This window comes from Uranotaenia lowii, chromosome 2, assembly GCF_029784155.1.
Source record: "Uranotaenia lowii strain MFRU-FL chromosome 2, ASM2978415v1, whole genome shotgun sequence".
Lineage (NCBI taxonomy): Eukaryota > Metazoa > Arthropoda > Insecta > Diptera > Culicidae > Uranotaenia > Uranotaenia lowii.
In genome coordinates, this window is record NC_073692.1 from 349,213,916 (window position 1) to 349,232,993 (window position 19,078).

At 36.5% G+C, this 19,078-nt stretch overlaps 1 protein-coding gene across 3 annotated transcripts in view; it reads right to left on the bottom strand.

Annotated features, from left to right (window-relative positions):
* Positions 1-18,816, bottom strand: part of LOC129746534 (ras-related protein Rap-2a) — a 432,219-nt gene extending 413,403 nt beyond the window's left edge. For all 3 annotated transcript variants that reach the window (XM_055740217.1, XM_055740215.1, XM_055740214.1), the window contains exon 1: positions 17,862-18,816. The gene's annotated coding sequence lies outside the window, so the exon portion shown is untranslated. The remainder of the gene's footprint in view (positions 1-17,861) is intronic.
* Between the last annotated feature and the right edge of the window lie 262 nt (positions 18,817-19,078).

A 19,078-nucleotide genomic window follows, 5' to 3' on the forward strand; every position in this document is an offset into this window, starting at 1 on the left:
TACTGTACCATAATTTTGGCATTCGGTTTTGATTTCGAAATTTATCAGGCTGAGTGACAGTTGAAAATTTGAATGTCTGTAAATTATAAATACTTTGGAATTGTTCGTCCTTATCCGAATGATTGATTTATTGTTTACTTCGACAAAAAAAAAACTACATAGAACTCCTTGAAAAACTTGAATTCCAATTTATCTTAACTGTTTCTTGGCTCATACCTATAGATAGGTTTGAGGAGTGAAATAAGTTATTGACATTCTCGTTGGATTGATTAGAACTTTTTTAGGCAATTAAAAAAAAAAAACAGAATAATAAACGTGAAGAATGTATTGATAAGTTCTTTAATCCTTTTTGGCGCTGGAAGTGTTCGTGATATAATGGTGTTTTACTAAAACTTATAAATTTTTGGAAAAATAACTTCAGAAACGACCGTGTTTCTCGCCCGGTTATTTTTCCTTGCTCATTGGTACACGCCCATCAAGTGTGTGTGAGAAATATAAAAAACAACTGTAATGGCCTTTTCAGCATAATTCTGGATTTGGGGAAAATTAAACTTAAAAGCGATCATTTTTAAGACTATTTTTTTGTCTTAATCTGTACATGAGAGCAAGTGTGTGTGATAAATGTCAACTAAGAAATAATTTCTTCAAAAAAATGGTTGAAAAACAAGGCAAATATGCACTGAATTTGGAACATTTTAAATAGTCTGTTTAAAATCTATTTCTCTTTGCTTCTAAAAACAAAATTCTTTGATTTAAATTTCTTTCTAAACCATAGTCTGAAAGTAATAAGTTTACAAAACTAATCCATTCTTCAAAAAATTATAATTTTGAATAATGTTCATTTCAATTACACATGCGATATTCATAAAATGGTTCGAAATTTAACTAAAAAGAAAAATAATGAAAAAATAACTGAACAACAGATCAGGAAAAGCTAAGCTATTCTCATTAAATAGACTCGGATGGTTGAGATTGTTTGTCAATTTTCATCATATTTCAATTAACGATGATAAGTTTTAATCGCCGATAAATTTTATTAATTTAATATGTTCATTGACACGTGCGGCGAGATGAAACGCTAGGTAGAAGAATTTGTAAAGGCATGAAGAATAGGCGGATAGGCAAGCATCAGATGAGCTTCGTAGGATAAAGTTTGGATAGGTGTTGAAACTGTAAGTCTAGGGCATTTTTTATTGGAACGCATGGAAGTGTGGTGGTACGCCTTTGCCGTACAACAGACTACTCTGTATAGGAAGCGTGATCCTATACAGAGTAGTCTGTTGTACGGCAAAGGCGTACCACCACACTTCCATGCGTTCCAATAAAAGTGCCCTAGACTTACAGTTTCAACACCTATCCAAACTTTATCCTACGAAGCTCATCTGATGCTTGCCTATCCGCCTATTCTTCATGCCTTTACAAATTCTTCTACCTAGCGTTTCATCTCGCCGCACGTGTCAATGAACATATTAAATTAATATTTCAATTAACGCACTTTGTTAAAAATTTTACTAAATTAGCGGGAAAATGTTTACAAGATGCGTCATCTCGGAGTCTAAAATATTGTTTCGAGAACTGCCTCGTCTAGTGGGCGTTAAAAGGGCTCGTTTAATATCCAAAATTAGTTCGATATCCAAGATTAGTTTGAAAAGCAGACATTTCTCGAATGTGACTAAGTTTTTCATCGAGAGGAAAGATTCAGAATTTATTCGAGAAAAAAGTGAATAAAATTCTAACACCGATTTTTTATTGTAGATGGTGACTTGATAGAATATTTCGTAGTTGCGTTTTTCATTAGTTTCTTCTGTAAACTACACATTGCTTTTCAAATTTTGTAAATATCACCTTTACTTTTGTTTAATTTATTTGCAATATACAATTAGTGGAATGTTTTTACGATGTCATTTGTCGTTTTCTCAACAATTCCTAGATCGTTTTATAACTACTTAAAACAATTGTGTCGTTACAATATTTTTCGGGATACTTGAATTACCCTTGACGGAGGTTCCGGGGGTTAACGAGATCTTGCAGTTGAAAGTGATCTTCACAAATGAAGCAATTGTTAGGCAGCTATTTATTTCCGCAATTCTTCTTGTGAATTGAGAATGTGTGATTTTCAACCACATCGGAGATTTCAGAAAATGATTATTTTTCAACCACAACACAATAAGGAAGAGTAGCGGACAATCATCAATACTCATCCAACTGAAATCGTTGAAAAATCATCGCTTTAGTCGTAAATGATGGCAACTCATAAAAGTTTACTAATGAGCTCAAACATCAAACAAAGCGTCGTGCAATATTGCAAGTGTTAATGGAATTTATTTTGATTGATCAAAAGTGAATTATGTATTTCTTCACACATCGTTTCAAGTGAGTTTCCTAATGCTAAACCACGAATTCAACATAATTTACGAAAGAAATTCAAACGTTTCGTTAAGATCGCAAACGATTCTGTTGAAGTCGATGTATTTTTTTTAAGCTTTATGTTTGAATTCTAACCACATTTGGTAATGCGCTCTAATTAAAAAATGGTTCTTTAGTGGTTTTCGAAATATATCGTGTTATTTTTTCTATCAAAAGTAGGTAACCAAAAACGACCGTGTTCATCGCTAGGTGTAAAAAAACAAATAGCACAATGCAAATGTGTGTGTGATTTATCAAAGGCGTTTTAATTAAAGCCCTACAGTAAAAGTGCGGCAGACTGAATTTCTCACCGATTCGGCAGCACTGAAAAAGCTTCTGTAATCCTTCAACACTGCCAATAACGAAAACATTCGCATGACTTCTTGTTGATGTGCAACTGTGTCGCAGATTGTGAAGTTGATTTTCGTTTTGTGAATATTATTTAATTTGTTCTCCGTTGTGTCAATTGTCGAAATAAAAATTAAATGCTTCTTTCCGTTTTGCTCCAATGAACTTTCTCTGCATTATTGATTAATTTCAATTAAAAAATTGAAAGTCACAGTCACACAGATTGCAATACTTGCCACGAATTTGAAATGGTAAAAATGGTTATGCTCAATTGGAACGACTTTTGACAGTTCGATTGGAACTCCGCGGTGACAGTCTGCCACACTTTTATTTTAGGGCTTTAGTTTTAATATGCACACAAAATATGTTATGTTTGTGTAAGATTTTTCCGTTTGTGTATGTGGCCGTTGGTTTCACGATAACCCGTAGATAGCGCTGCGGAACAAGCGCCAAAATCAGCCTTCAGTGGTCAGTCTGGGTATCTGGTGTCTGCAGTGTAATTCTTACTTGAAGGGCTTTTGGAAATAAAGCATTTTCTATCTAATCAAACCGCACATAATTTTGTTTTCATGGCGTCGAAGCATTTTTGGGAATCTTATCAATTTACAGTACATCACAACTTTTTTATGAAGGCTCCCTGAAATTAAAAATTAAAAAAACTCTCTAATGGTTTGAGATTGAGAGTGTCAATTAACACTCCTTGCTAAAAATCGCAATATATTTCTTGTTTTTCAGCCGATTAGTATAAAAATTATAAATACAATAAGGTTTTTTTTAACGTGGTAATACGTACCGCGTAAGAAAACCGCGTCAATTCCCGAAAAGTGCGTAAAAAATCCGTGTTAATTGCGGAAAACCGTGTAAAAAACATTTGAAGTTGGGACAGAGAGGTTCTGAAATGAATGACATGATATGGCAATTGTCATGACAATGACATGACAAGACATTGAGAACTTAGGCCTGAGACATGAGACATGTGACCGAAGATATGAGATCTAAGACCTGAGACCTGTCTCATGTTTCATGTCTTAGGCCTCAGGTCTCATGTCTCATGTATCATGTTTCATGTCTCAGGTCTCAAGTCTCATGTCTCAGATCTCAGGTCTCATGTCTCCAGTCTCTTGTTTCAGATTCTTCCAGTTTCAAAAAAAATCTAAGTGTTTTCCTTTGATAAGGACTCAAACACCGCGTAAAAAAATGCGTTAATTTCCGAAAACCGCGTAAAAAAACCTTACTTCAACCTAGTAACACAACTCAAATATGGTTCTCGAACAATTTTCAGCTACAAGCATTCATTTTCGAAAATTGAAATAGTAACTGGCACTGAATATTGTCTGATAAGCATATTTGAGTCACGCATCAGGGTTTCTCAAACTATAAATTTATAGTGCAGGTCTGATGATAAACAAAAGAGAAATAGCGGATTTAGTCACGAGTGTCAAATTGACATTCCTGGAATTCAAACGGGTAAAAAAAATGGAAAGAATAAGGGTTGAAACTAAACTCTGAAAGATTGACCAACCCACAAGATCCTAATAAAAAAAAACTGGCTTAAAGTTTGAAAAATGAGATTTTCCACCAAAATAGCTCGAACCGAATCTTCAAGGCAGAATTGCATTCGTCAGAAAGAGTTACATAAAATCTCAAAACATCGATGTTTTTTCTGGTGTTCCCCAGGGAAGTGATTTGGGTCCACTACTGTTAAATTCATTAATGAATGACTTTTGTCAACTGATGGGTTGTATACGTAGTTTTGTGTGTAGACGATTCAAAAATGTATTTGTTCTGGTGTCAAATGAATGCGATTTAAGTAAATCTCAATAAAATGCGGAACAAAGTTTCAATTGCCAAGGCAACCAACTTGTGCCCACTATTGTTTACGTCGTTCTGAGTGCCATCAAACTTGAACAATAACTATAAAAAGCTGAAATAAAACCAATAAAACGAGTCGCATTTCTTTGGCTTCGAACTGCAATTTCCTTTTAATTGCATCACTCAATAAAATAAAAAAAAAATCACAAAACGCTCAACGATTTGCTTATCTTTGCCCTCTCTGACGAACACACACGCCTTCCTTCTATCGTCTAATCCAGAAGCCACCAGCTAGCTTCGTTTGTTAGCTCATCAATCTCCGCGCACCGAGAATCGAGATGGTATTCCTAATGATGCATCACATGACTGACGACGACAACACATACGCATTCGCATCAATCCAAAAGCTGGACGTACTTTGTGTAAATGTGTACCTTTTTTTTCCTTCTTTCTTCAGTCGGAGTCCAACAAACCTACCTCGACGTTCGGTGAAAACCCAACAAATGACAAGATGACGAACCCACAACATGGAGGAACATTCTGAATAGAAAATACATAAAACAAAATAAACGATATTCGATTCCTCGATGCCCGATGGATGCGCGTTGAGTTGGAAGCAAAACTCCAAACAGCAAAAAATGAAAGAAAATAAATGTGAGAGTATAATAAGAAACTGAAAATCCCCACACACTACGTGTGTCTTCGACTGCTGCCGATAGTTGGCGCAGTTGTTGTTTTTGTCGATTACTTTTGCTGTCGTCGTCATCGCTCGTCAATGATCGACTGGTGGTGCCGTATTATGTTCGAGGATGAAGCAAGAATCTTTACGCTTATTAGTGCGAAAATTGCTTGAAGAAGCGTCTTGGTGGTATTAGTACGATCCGATAACGCAAAAGCACCTCCTAGCCGCAGAAAACTTGAACTAGAAGGTGTGTTGAAAAGAGTAATTTGAAATGAATAATCGGCCAAGTAATCAATTCTTCCCCCTGGAGAAAGAAAAAAAAAGAGGGGCCAGCTAATGCTAACAAATTGTCTGGTGCATTATGAGAATTGCAAGTATGCAAAAATTTCTTCCTTCCCAGACTGTTTGAGCAAAAAAAAAAAACGGTACCCAACCCATACCCACATTTTTAAGGTTAGGTACTTACGTTCGTGTATCTGTTGTAATAAATTTGGATGATTGTAGCCCAGCAGGAAGCAAATCGGAAAGAAAAAGAAGTAAAATTCTTATGCAGACTACGAAAACGACGACGACACTTGGTTCAAATCGAATTCAATAACCGACAGAAATCCGGGAAGCCATTAGGCAGCAGGAATGAATGGAAGAAAAAGCCATTACACATTTTGATGGATGGTTTAAGTTGGTTGATTGGGTGTGTGCTTTTTCGATATTTGAATGCGAGTCGTGTGTGTGATTGATTTATGGTCTTATTATGGAAATACATAATAGCAAAAGTGGGGAATAATCCAAAACGTATCATGTGATTTGAAAAGCACTGCCGATGCACTCCGGCAAACAGATTATTTATCAATGAAGTCGACGAGATAATGACATGAGCTCTGGTTCTGTTAGCTGACCAATAATTCAATTGTAAAATCCAATTGGGTAATGGAAAGTGAAAAATGAAAGAACTTAAAGCCATTTATTGAATTATTTGAAAAGTTGTTTACCCGTTTTAAATGAAGTACAAATGTACTGAAAAAACGTACTCCGGTTAAAATTTAAATTATTATGAAATTACCAGAAAAAAAAATCAAGTTGATTTTACAAATACACACCTCGTTCATTTTTGGCAACATTCGATTTTGGCAACATCCGATTTTGGCACATGTGCCAAAATCGAACGGTTTTTAGAAACAACATTACTTTTTAGTTTTCGTTATAACAGGACCAATTCAATTCGACAAACATCATAAATACGTTTTTATGCTCTGAAATGGTGATAAAATGCAACAATAAAAACCAAAGATTTTTAAAAATTTCATAAAGTACTCAAAAATGACAAAAAGATGAAAAATTCTAAAAGTTAAAAAACAAATTCATGTAAAAGACTGAATATGACAAAAACAACTGAAAAATGATGAAGAATGACGAAAACAGCAAATATGACAGAAGAAAACGAAAATTTTAAACAAAACAAGAAAAGTGCAAAATGCATCAAAAACATGATGAAAAAATTAAAAAATTACTACAAATGGTCGAAAATTTACTGAAAACAACGTTTTTGATAATAATCATAGTTATTTTTTTAAAATAACTAAAACACAAGACGAGAAAAAAAAACCGTTCGATTTTGGCAACATTCGATTTGGCTACACAAAATTTACGGGCATGTTGCCAAAATCGAACGGGGTCTGTACTAATAAAAAATACCGAATCAACAGAAATTTTATCAACAAATCGCTGTATAAAAACCAAAATGATGGTAAAATTATGAAATGACATATTTTATTTTAATCGCAAAAAAACATAAATAAATATTTTGAGGAATTTCAAAATTTTAAATTTTAAATTTTAAAATTAAATTTTAAAATTTAAATTTAATATTTAAGTTTTAAATTTTAAATTTTAAATTTTAAATTTTAAATTTTAAATTTTAAATTTTAAACTTTAAATTTAAAATTTGAAATTTGAAATTTTAAATTTTAAATTTTAAATTTTAAATTTTAAATTTTAAATTTTAAATTTTAAATTTTAAATTTTAAATTTTAAATTTTAAATTTTAAATTTTAAATTTTAAATTTTAAATTTTAAATTTTAAATTTTAAATTTTAAATTTTAAATTTTAAATTTTAAATTTTAAATTTTAAATTTTAAATTTTAAATTTTAAATTTTAAATTTTAAATTTTAAATTTTAAATTTTAAATTTTAAATTTTAAATTTTAAATTTTAAATTTTAAATTTTAAATTTTAAATTTTAAATTTTAAATTTTAAATTTTAAATTTTAAATTTTAAATTTTAAATTTTAAATTTTAAATTTTAAATTTTAAATTTTAAATTTTAAATTTTAAATTTTAAATTTTAAATTTTAAATTTTAAATTTTAAATTTTAAATTTTAAATTTTAAATTTTAAATTTTAAATTTTAAATTTTAAATTTTAAATTTTAAATTTTAAATTTTAAATTTTAAATTTTAAATTTTAAATTTTAAATTTTAAATTTTAAATTTTAAATTTTAAATTTTAAATTTTAAATTTTAAATTTTAAATTTTAAATTTTAAATTTTAAATTTTAAATTTTAAATTTTAAATTTTAAATTTTAAATTTTAAATTTTAAATTTTAAATTTTAAATTTTAAATTTTTTTAATTTTAAATTTTAAATTTTAAATTTTAAATTTTAAATTTTAAATTTTAAATTTTAAATTTTAAATTTTAAATTTTAAATTTTAAATTTTAAATTTTAAATTTTAAATTTTAAATTTTAAATTTTAAATTTTAAATTTTAAATTTTAAATTTTAAATTTTAAATTTTAAATTTTAAATGTTAAATGTTAAATTTTAAATTTTAAATTTTAAATTTTAAATTTTAAATTTTAAATTTTAAATTTTAAATTTTAAATTTTAAATTTTAAATTTTAAATTTTAAATTTTAAATTTTAAATTTTAAATTTTAAATTTTAAATTTTAAATTTTAAATTTTAAATTTTAAATTTTAAATTTTAAATTTTAAATTTTAAATTTTAAATTTTAAATTTTAAATTTTAAATTTTAAATTTTAAATTTTAAATTTTAAATTTTAAATTTTAAATTTTAAATTTTAAATTTTAAATTTTAAATTTTAAATTTTAAATTTTAAATTTTAAATTTTAAATTTTAAATTTTAAATTTTAAATTTTAAATTTTAAATTTAAATTTTAGTTTCAGTTTAAAATTTCAGTTTTCAGTTTCAGTTTCCGTTTCCGTTCTCCGTTCTCCGTTTTCAGTTTTCTGTTTTCAGTTTTCAGTTTTCGGTTTCAGTTTTCAGTTTCAGTTTATGTTTTCAGTTTCAGTTTTCAGTTTCAGATTTCAGCTTTTAGTTTTCAGTTTTCGGTTTCAGTTTTCAGTTTCGGTTTCCAGTTTCAGTTTTTAGTTTCAGTTTTCAGTTTCAGTTTCAGTTTTCAAATTCATTTTCCAGTTTCAGTTTTGAGTTTCAGTTTTCAGTTTCAGTTTTCTGTTTCAGTTTTCTGTTTCAGTTTTCTGTTTCTGTTTTCAGTTTCAGTTGTCAGTTTCAGTTTTCAGTTTTGAGTTTCAGTCTTCAGTTTTAGTTTTCAATTTTAGTTTTCAGTTTCAGTTTTCAATTTCAGTTTTCAGTTTTAAGTTTCAGTTTTAGTTTTAAATTTCAGTTTTCAGTTTTCAGTTTCAGTTTCAGTTTTCAGTTTTCAGTTTTCTGTTTTCAGTTTTGATTTCAGTTTCAGTTTTCTGTTTTCAGTTTTCAGTTTCAGTTTCAGTTTTCAGTTTCAGATTTCAGTTTCAGTTTTCAGTTTTCAGTTTTCAGATTCAGTTTCAGTTTTCAGTTTTCAGTTTTCAGTTTTCAGTTTTCAGTTTTCAGTTTCAGTTTTCAGTTTTCAGTTTCAGTTTCAGTTTTCAGTTTTCAGTTTCAGTTTTCAGTTTCACTTTTCAGTTTCACTTTTCAGTTTCAGTTTTCAGTTTCAATTTTCAGTTTCAGTTTCAGTTTCAGTTTTAGTTTTCAGTTTCAGTTTCAGTTTCAGTTTCAGATTTCAGTTTTCAGTTTTCAGTTTCAGTTTTCAGTTTTCAGTTTCAGTTTTCAGTTTTCAGTTTTCAGTTTCAGTTTTCAGTTTCAGTTTTCAGTTCAGTTTTCAGTTTCAGTTTTCAGTTTCAGTTTTCAGTTTCAGTTTTCAGTTTTCAGTTTCAGTTTCAGTTTTCAGTTTCAGATTTCAGTTTCAGTTTTCAGTTTTCAGTTTTCAGATTCAGTTTCAGTTTTCAGTTTTCAGTTTTCAGTTTTCAGTTTCAGTTTTCAGTTTTCAGTTTTCAGTTTCAGTTTTCAGTTTTCAGTTTCAGTTTCAGTTTTCAGTTTCAGTTTCAGTTTTCAGTTTTCAGTTTTCAGTTTCAGTTTCAGTTTTCAGTTTTAGTTTTCAGTTTCAGTTTTCAGTTTCAGTTTTCAGTTTCAGTTTTCAGTTTCAGTTTTCAGTTTCAGTTTTCAGTTTCAGTTTTCAGTTTCAGTTTTCAGTTTCAGTTTTCAGTTTCAGTTTTCAGTTTCAGTTTTCAGTTTCAGTTTTCAGTTTCAGTTTTCAGTTTCAATTGTCAGCTTTTAGTTTTAATTTTAAGTTTTCAGTTTTCAGTTCCAGTTGCAGTTTTCAATTTCAATTTTCAGCTTTAAGTTTCAGCTTTAGTTTTCAGTTTTCGGTTCCAGTTTCAGTTTCAATTTACAATTTTTTGTTTCAGTTTCCAGTTGTAGTTTTCAGTTTTAGTTTTAAATTTCAGTTTTCAGTTTGAGTATTAGTTTTTTTTTTCAGTTTTAAGTTTTCAGATTAAGTTTTCAGTTTCAGTTTTAAGTTCCAATTTTTGTTTTTCTGTTTCAGTGTCAGTTTACAGTTCCAGTTTCAGTTTTTCTTTTTTAAGTTTTTGGTATTCAGGTTCAGTTTTCAGTTAAGAAGAAAAACTGTTATTTTATTTCTGGAGTTCAGGAACAGAATTGAGAAACAACTAAATGTAATCTAACTCTGTTTCAACATTTGGAATCAATGATCTTCACCCGGGAAAAACGAACGGCTAATTCAAATGACGAAATTCGGATTTCCAACAAACGAAAGCCGTTAACCTATTTCTAAATTCCGACATCACTTTCCAGAGATTGGGCCCTCTGCTGCTTCTGCTCTCTAGTCAATAAGTAATTGGTCCAAGTCCTATCAAACAACAACATTCGGGGTTTTCCCTCGATCCAAAAAAATAGCAATAACAACAACAGAAGAAAAAAAAACCGATGATGGTCGAAATAAGTGTAAGTGTTTCGAAATGAAAACGAAAACAACCAACTTTTAAAGTGTTGCTGCTGGCAGGGTGAGCGAAAACTCAAATCAAACTCGACAGCAAAAAAACAGAAAGTGAACTTTAATTGTACACCCAGATCGCGCGCCGGATTCCAATCCACAAGATGAGCGATTATAAATCGAAACAGCAACAACAACCGAGAAGATGGATTATCATTGGCGCTTTCGAGATGGAAACGAAACGGGGAAAACGCCGAAAAATAATCGATTGAAATTGAAACCATTATTTTGAATTATCAAAAATTTTAAATTGATTTCCGGTGTCAAATTTCAAATTTTTAAATTGAATTTTAAGCTTTAAATTTCAAATTTAACTTGATCTTTTGAAATAATCGTTAAACCCAGCTTCAGAAAAAAATAGCCTTTAGATTAAATTTGCAATTAACCGCGCGACTAAATGATAAATGGCGTGTCCGGAACAGGTTTCGGTGATAATTTGCAACATTTCATCAAGGGTGACATGCGAACTTTGCTAATGACTTCGGTCGGAGGGGTTCGAAAAGCTGAATGGCGACAAACATAGTTGGGTGGGTACCATTGAAGAAGTTGAAAAAAAACGCACGTTTTACGAAGCACGTGAGGCAGCAGCAGTTCTACTTCTACTGCGCTGTTGTTGAGTTAGTCTGTCTTTTTTGGTGCAGTAATGACCCAGATTAGTGGGACTAACGTCGCTTCTGAGCATAAGTTAAGCTGTATTTTATAGTTCTGTACAATTGAACGAGAATTTAAATTTTGAAAACGATACACAAAAAATGACATTTAGAGAAGTAGATATTTTTAATTTTAAAATAAATCAAACTGTTGGTCCTTGTGCTGAAAACATTCAGTTTTTGCCGAAAAATGAGTCAAATCGTCTGCAACTTAAAAATAGTTTGGTACGATTTTATGTTTATTTTTTTAGTAGATTAATCGTTGCATAAATACTCGTTTAGGAGTAACATCCAATGGGCTATTTGAATGGGATCAGGGCTGCTGTAGGAGATCAGGGCAAACGTCGTCGCCTGCAAACAGGCGAGGTGTCCCTTAGTGTTTTGAGAGGTCGTTTATGAACACTAGAAACATAAGAGGTCCTAGGTTGCTTCCTTGCGGAACCCCAATGGTAAGCATTTTGTTGCTGCTGTTAGTGCCACACCAAGAAACGAATTGCTGACGGTTTGAGAGGTAGTTTTCCAGCAAATGTAGGGCAGGTCCCTGTACCCCGTTTATTTCTAGTTTTTTTTAACAGTAGCTCATGATTTACGGTGTCAAACGCTTTCTTGAGGTCCAGAAAAAGTGCACCAGAGTAGCGTCGGTTGTCGAGATCACAGTAAACCTCTTCCAAAAGTTCTCCGGTCGCGGTGAGTGTGTCGCATCTTTTTCTAAACCCAGCTCCAGTCTCTATGATTTCGTTGAAGACTTCCTCAAGGATCTGTGCGAAGGCTAGATGGTGGGTTTTTATTGTAGAAGCTGGTATATTGTCTGGCCCTGGCACCTTATTTGTGTTGAGATTGTTGATCAGCACGAAAATTTCCTCTACGGTTGCTGGCCTCATGAATAACGATGAAAAGTGAGATCTTAACATGCCAAATTTACAAATTGCCCTCTAATCAACTCCGAGGCCAAGTTGTGTCTGATGTTGCAGAAAAAATCGTTAAGGCAGTCCGCTCCTTCCAAGGGATCATTTCTGGTTCTTCCGTCTACCAATAGAGAGGTGTTGTTTGAGCTTTTGGAATTTCTACCTTTTTCGTTTAGGACCTTCCAAGACTTTTTCGGAGTAGCAGTCTGCAAAAGTTTGAAGTAATAATTAACTAACTACTGAATGATCACTTGCATCGGTAGGAGTTGTTTCGTTTTCGACCTACAAAAGGAGATTTTCCGAGAAAACTACGTAAACTATAAAACTATACGATTGTGGACGATAAACGGCATGAAATTCAATTTTTCTACCATATGTGTATATTTTCAGTCGAATATAGTGGAATCCTTTGTCGGATTCAATCTTCTCAAGTTTTCATTTCTTATCGAGGCGAACATAGACTGCTAAGCCTCCATGTGAGGTATCACGACAAGAAAAAAAGCTATCATATCCTTAAATTTTGAAGATTTCTGAGTCTTCATTTTTTACCCAAGTCTCGCTTTTTACTACAACATCAACTTGGCTATGGTAACGATCAAGGAAATGTTTAAGGATGTCGAATTTTTCTAAGTTGTTCATGCCCCGGATATTCCAATGAAGGTATTTGAGACTACCTTTCTTACTTAAGTTATTTTTATTGCTAAAACAATTATTCTGGCTTTGATAAGGTATGTTTATAACATTGGGTGTGTATATAATTATTTTATTACAGTTTAGAAGTTGTTAGCGGCGCTTGGCTCGAAGTTCGATGACCGAAGAGGACAGTAAAGAGGAATCCGACATCGAGAAGGCCATAGTTCTTTTAGAGCTCGGTTGCAGTAACTTCTGAAGATCGTTCAAGTCCCTAATTTTCTGGATCTTGGAGACTTGCCGTTTTTTTTTATTAAGATGACTCCGTCTCGACCGGGCCAGAAAAATTGTACTTCCAGCTGTTCCTGTGCATTTTTCACCTTCCGCAAAAGGGCCAATTCGTTCGGTGTCAATTCGTCCCGTAGAACGATTTTTCCAGTTCCTTCGTAGCTTCCTAGCTTTGAAACTGACATCAGTCCATACTCTTTTTTCTTATTGAAAACAGCTTGTTTGTACTCCTCATGTTTGAAAATCACCTTCATGGGTGGATTGGGTTTTGGTTCATGCAAACGTTTGACGTCTACAATAGCAACATCCGGTAGCTTGCAGTCCAACAACGTAGTTATCGCAGCGAACACACTTCTCGGGGACTCGTCATTTTTGACAGGGACCCCAAGGACACCTGCCATTTTGTCCTTTTCGAGAGTAACCACTATTTTATTTATTTACATAGTATTCCGTCTCACGACATAACTTGACGAACATAATTCCTGTAATTCACTCGGTCCATGGCAACCGTTCTACAATTTTCTCGGGCACCCCACGTTCGCCAGATCACGCTCCACTTGGTCTAACCACCTCGCTCGTTGCGCCCCCGCTCGTCTTGTTCCTACCGGATTCGTAGCGAACACCTGGACAGTCGTCCGGCATTCTCGCAACATGTCCCGCCCAGCGTATCCGGCCAGCCTTCACCACCTTCTGAATACTGGGTTCGCCGTAGAGTCGCGCGAGCTCGTGGTTCATCCTTTGCCTCCACACTCCGTCCTCCTGTACGTCGCCAAAGATGGTTCTTAACACTCGTAGCTCGAATACTCCGAGTGTACGCAGGTCCTCCTCGAGCAATATCCATGTCTCGTGCCCGCAGAGAACAACCGGTCTAATGAGCGTCATATACAGGTTACACTTCGTGCGAGGGCTAAGTCTTCTCGACCGCAGTTGCTTGTGGAGTCCATAGTAGGCACGACTTCCGCTGATAATTCGCCTCCGGATCTCACGGCTGGTGTCATTGTCTGCGGTCACCAGTGACCGAGATAGACAAAGTCTTCGACTATCTCCAGCTCGTCGCCGTCGATCGTGACCTTGTTACTACTGGAAAAGCGGGTTCGGTTGGTTTCGGATCCGCAGGCCAGCATGTACTTCGTCTTGGACGTATTAATCATCAACCCAATCCTTCCTGCTTCGCGTTTCAGTTTGCGGTAGATCTCCTCCACCGCCGCAGATGATCTGCCAACTATATCAATGTCATAGGCAAAGCAGATAAGTTGACTGGATCTGTTGAAAATCGTGCCCCGCATTTCGCCCACCGCTCGTCGAATAACACCTTCTAGCGCCACGTTGAACATCATGCAGGATAGACCATCACCTTGTCGAAGCCCCCTGCGCGATTCGAATGAACTCGACAATTCACCCGAAATCCGCACACAGCACTGCGTCCCATCCATCGTCGCCTTGATCAGTCTGATCAGCTTCCCGGAAAAGCCGTTCTCGTCCATGATTTTCCATAGCTCTTTACGGTCGATCGTGTCGTATGCGGCTTTGAAATCGATGAATAGATGGTGCGTAAGGACTTGGTGTTCCCGGCATTTTTGGAGGATTTGCCGTAATGTGAATATCTGGTCCGTCGTTGACCGTCCCTCCATGAAGCCGGCCTGACTTCCCACGAATCTGTTTGCTTGTGGCGTTAGGCGGCGGAGTAGGATTCGGGACAACACTTTGTAGGCGGCATTGAGGACAGTGATCGCTCGGTAGTTCTCACAGTCCAAATTTGTCGCCCTTCTTGTAGATAGGGCATATTACCCCCTCTTTCCACTCCTCCGGTAGCTGTTCTATGTCCCAGATCCGGACTATCAACCGGTGTAGGCAATCGGCCAACTTGTCCGGGTCCATTTTGATGAGCTCAGCTGCGATGCCATCCTTCCCAGCCGACTTGTTTCTATTCAGCTGGCGAATGGCTTCCTTAACTTCACTCATCGTTGGGACTTGTTCCTCTTCGTCGTTGGCTACGCCGGCGATGTACCTTCCCCCACCGTCTTGATCTCCTGCATGTGCGCCGTTCAGGTGTTCATCGAAGTGCTTCTTCCACCTTTTGATCACCTCACGATTGTCCGTCAGGATACCCCCGTCCTTATCCCGGCACATTTCTGCTTGCGGCACGAAGCCTTTGCGGGATGCGTTGAGTTTCTGATAGAACTTTCGTGTTTCTTGGGAACGATGCAGCTGCTCCAGCTCCTCGAGCTCCTCCTCCTCTAGGCGGCGCTTTTTCTCCTGGAAAAGTCGGACTCGCTGCCTCTTCCGCTGTCGGTGATTTTCCACATTTCGACGGGTGCCTCTTTGCACTACTGCCGCCCGCGCGGTATTCTCTTCGTCCATCACCCTCCTACACTCCTCGTCGAACCAGTCGTTCCGTCGAGTTCGCTCCACATGACCGATGACGTTCTCCGCAGCACTGTTGATGGCTGTCTTGATGGTATCCCAACAGTCCTCGAGAGGGGCTTCGTCAAGCTCGCCCTCTGCCGGCAGCGCTGCTTCGACCGATTGCGCGTAGTCTGCCGCGACCTCAGGTTGCTTCAGTCGCGCGATATTTAACAGAGGCGGGCGCCGGGTTCGTGTGCTGTTCACTACGGAGAGTTTTGGGCGCATCTTCACCATCACCAGATAGTGGTCTGACTCGATGTTGGCGCCTCGACAGGATCTGAAGTCGATGATGTCCGAGAAATGCCGGCTGTCAATCAAAACGTGGTCGATCTGTGATTGCGTTTAGTACGGTGATCTTGTGTGGGAGGCGGTGCTGAAAAAAGGTACTACGTACGGCCATTCGTTTGGAAGCGGCGAAATCAATAAGTCTGAGGCAGTTTTCGTTGGTCAGCTGGTGCGCACTGAACCTTCCAATTGTCGGTTTGAATTCCTCCTCCTGGCCGACCTGAGCATTAAAATCCCCGATGACGATCTTGATATCATGTTTTGGGCAACGGTCGTATTCATGCTCCAGATGAGCGTAAAATTCGTCTTTGTCGTCACCGGTACTTCCGAGGTGAGGGCTGTGCACGTTGATGATGCTGATGTTGAAGAACCGGCCCTTGATTCTCAACCGGCACATTTGTGAGTTGATCGGCCATCACCCGATCACGCGCTTTTGCATCTTTCGCATCACTATAAAAGCTGTTCCAAGCTCGTGTGTGTTGCCGCAGCTCTGGTAGATGGCACGACCATCTGGGTACGTTCGTACCAGAGCCCTTCCAGCATACCTCCTGCAGCGCTACGATGTTGAATTTGCGGCTCTTCAATTCGTTGGAGAGCACGTGGATACTGCCCACAAAATTTAGAGATCGGCAGTTCCATGTTCCAAGTTTCCAATCGCTAGTATTGCGAGTAAGATGAACCCAATTTTGTTACTTGCATTCTGTTCTCCAAATAATTCTTAAACAAGTTAAGAGCCGTATTTGTAGGGCTGAGATATGTTGTCACAGTGAGTAATATTGTCGGGTGAAGTGAGCAACGAATAGTAGCCTTTATAGAGCTGAGATTTGTTTTCACATTGAGTAGTATTGTGTCATGTAAAGTGAACAACAAATAGTAGCCTTTGTAGGGCTGAGACTTTTTGTCAAAGTGAGTAGTATTGTGTCATGTGTCATGTGAGCAACAACCAGTAGTCTTTCTAGGGATCCTACATCCTAAACATCCTACGAGTGTAAAATTTTAACTCATTTTGATAGAAAAAAATTAATATCGAAATACCTCATACGGATATAATTTTGTTTTGAATACTCTTATCGGGTACTTATCAATTTTTGGTATTCACAAACAAGTGTGATATATTTTTTGAAACGACGCCTCTAAGCGTTTTTAACCCAAGGCTATTTTTTATGTTACACATAATTCTGCACAATACCAAAATATTCTAAAGCTGGGTGAGACAAAATCTTGTTACGATGCTATCAAAGTTGGATTCAATTCATTTGGTTGTAAAGAAAAACTCAAAAATTTTAATGCATGATTCATGATCAAAACCACATTGCATATTGAAACCATACAGTATGTGCTTGGACCGGACACAATCAACCGCTTGGGGCCCACTGCTCATTTACATCCCCGCCGACAAACGGCAACGCCAGGCGACAAATTTATTCTATACACAAATATATCGCGCATAATTCCATCTCCATTCCAGACTGGACTGGGACTGGAACTGGCAGGAAAGGAACCAACCCAGACGATATGAATGACGACGGACGAGAGGTGCCGCACGCACTGGTATTGGTGCCCATATTGACTCGAGACTAGGCTGTAGTACTGTAACGTAGCTAGAGCGCTGGTGCCGATGAACTACCCCATTAGTGTATTTGCTATTTTTCCTTGCCTCTTGCTTGAATTCGGCGGCTATTACACTGACTGTTGTAATTTGTACATTTCCCCATCTCTCGGGTGTTCCTCTGCTGACTGAATCTGACTGATGATGGAACGTTTGGCCCGGGTGATCGGCGTAAAATGATTTTGCTTAATTATGACTTTCTCTTGGTGAGTTTTTTTTCTTCATGATTTTGATTGAATAGCCGATTGAGATGGACCAAGTTTATGAGCTGAACAAAATACCCCGTGTACGGTACCGATTCCTTCTTTGTTTAGTGTTTGTGTGAGATAATTTCGCCCTGCTGTCACTCCCTGTCTGCTTCCTGCTGCTTCCAATCCAAAACTGTATGGTTAGTTGGGTGGCCGGCAAGACAGAGAAAGCAACAGCTGGCTGATGTGGGTAGAATGACAATGATTTTGGTTTGGTTCGAAAAGTTTTTACTGTTTTTTTAGAGGCCGATACCAAATTGTTGATGGCAGCAATTCAACTTACAGCAAAAAGGATGCTAAACTCCGTCTCTGTTTGGCATTCCCGAACCGGCCAAGATGTCTCGAGATGTAATCTCGCGGACCGATTTCGTCTCTCTCGCTTCCGCAACCGGATTCTGCGATGCCTCGGCTAGGATGTAAGGGCCTTTCCTTGTGGTGTTGCGCTGATTGCAAGAAACAATCGCCTTATGAAACGCCTTTTTCGCGAAACCGTCCCATAGATTACGATAATTACGGTGTACGTGTGTCTCTAGGCTTTGCCCAGATAAGAGCCGAGCTTGAAGGTTCTTCCTGAATCCGACAGTAGAAGGAAAAACAACACACTGCGAGCTCTTTGTTTCACGCTCGTTTATCTTCGATTACTCTTCACACTATCTCCGCCCGATTCCACACTATTGACACTTGAGATATGTGACACCTTCTCGTTCCAGAACTTCCAACAAAAAAAACCGAACGATGTTGTCCACCCTGATAGAAGGATACCTAACTTCCCGATTGAGGATTTACTAGTAGTCAGAATTCTGTGCGTATGTGCTGCAGTTGTTGCTGCAAAAGTAGTAGGCCTTGGGGGGACTCGACAAGAACACTGAGCGTGTGTGATATGCACCGTATCCAACAAAAACTCCCACACTCCCGGATTTTGATTCACCGCTGCTGCTAAATTGCACTCTTCATCGCACCGAAGAAGACAGTAGAAAAACACAATAGAACCGCATCCCGTCGTAACGCAACACCGTAACAACCTCCGGATTCCGCGATACGCGCACGCACGCACTCAAAAGTACCGAAATCCTTCTAGGAAATAAAACACACCCGGACAACAATCTAGCAGCAAAGGCTAGGAGGTATCACCGAAATAAATCTCGCTTTAGGTTTTCAATAATAAAACACAACGGCCACAACAGGCAGGGAGCCTCCAAGCCAAGAGAGCTACAGTACAGCAGCAGCACCGACGACGGCAAAACTCGCACTAAAGCACACGCACCAGAATGCTGCCTGCCAAAAGCGATGGAAAGGCATGCAGTACGCAGCCTAATGTCCGGTATAACACCAGCACAAACAAAGAAAAATTTTAAAGTGCGGCCGTAAATTTGTAAAAAAAACTAAAAAAATGAATGAAACTTCGTTGCCTTGGGTGTGTTGGTGTGATGTTTTTCGAGTTTTCCGATGAGGAAGCTTGGGAGTGTGCGTGATACCAGTAAAATGGGTGCGGTAGTGTGT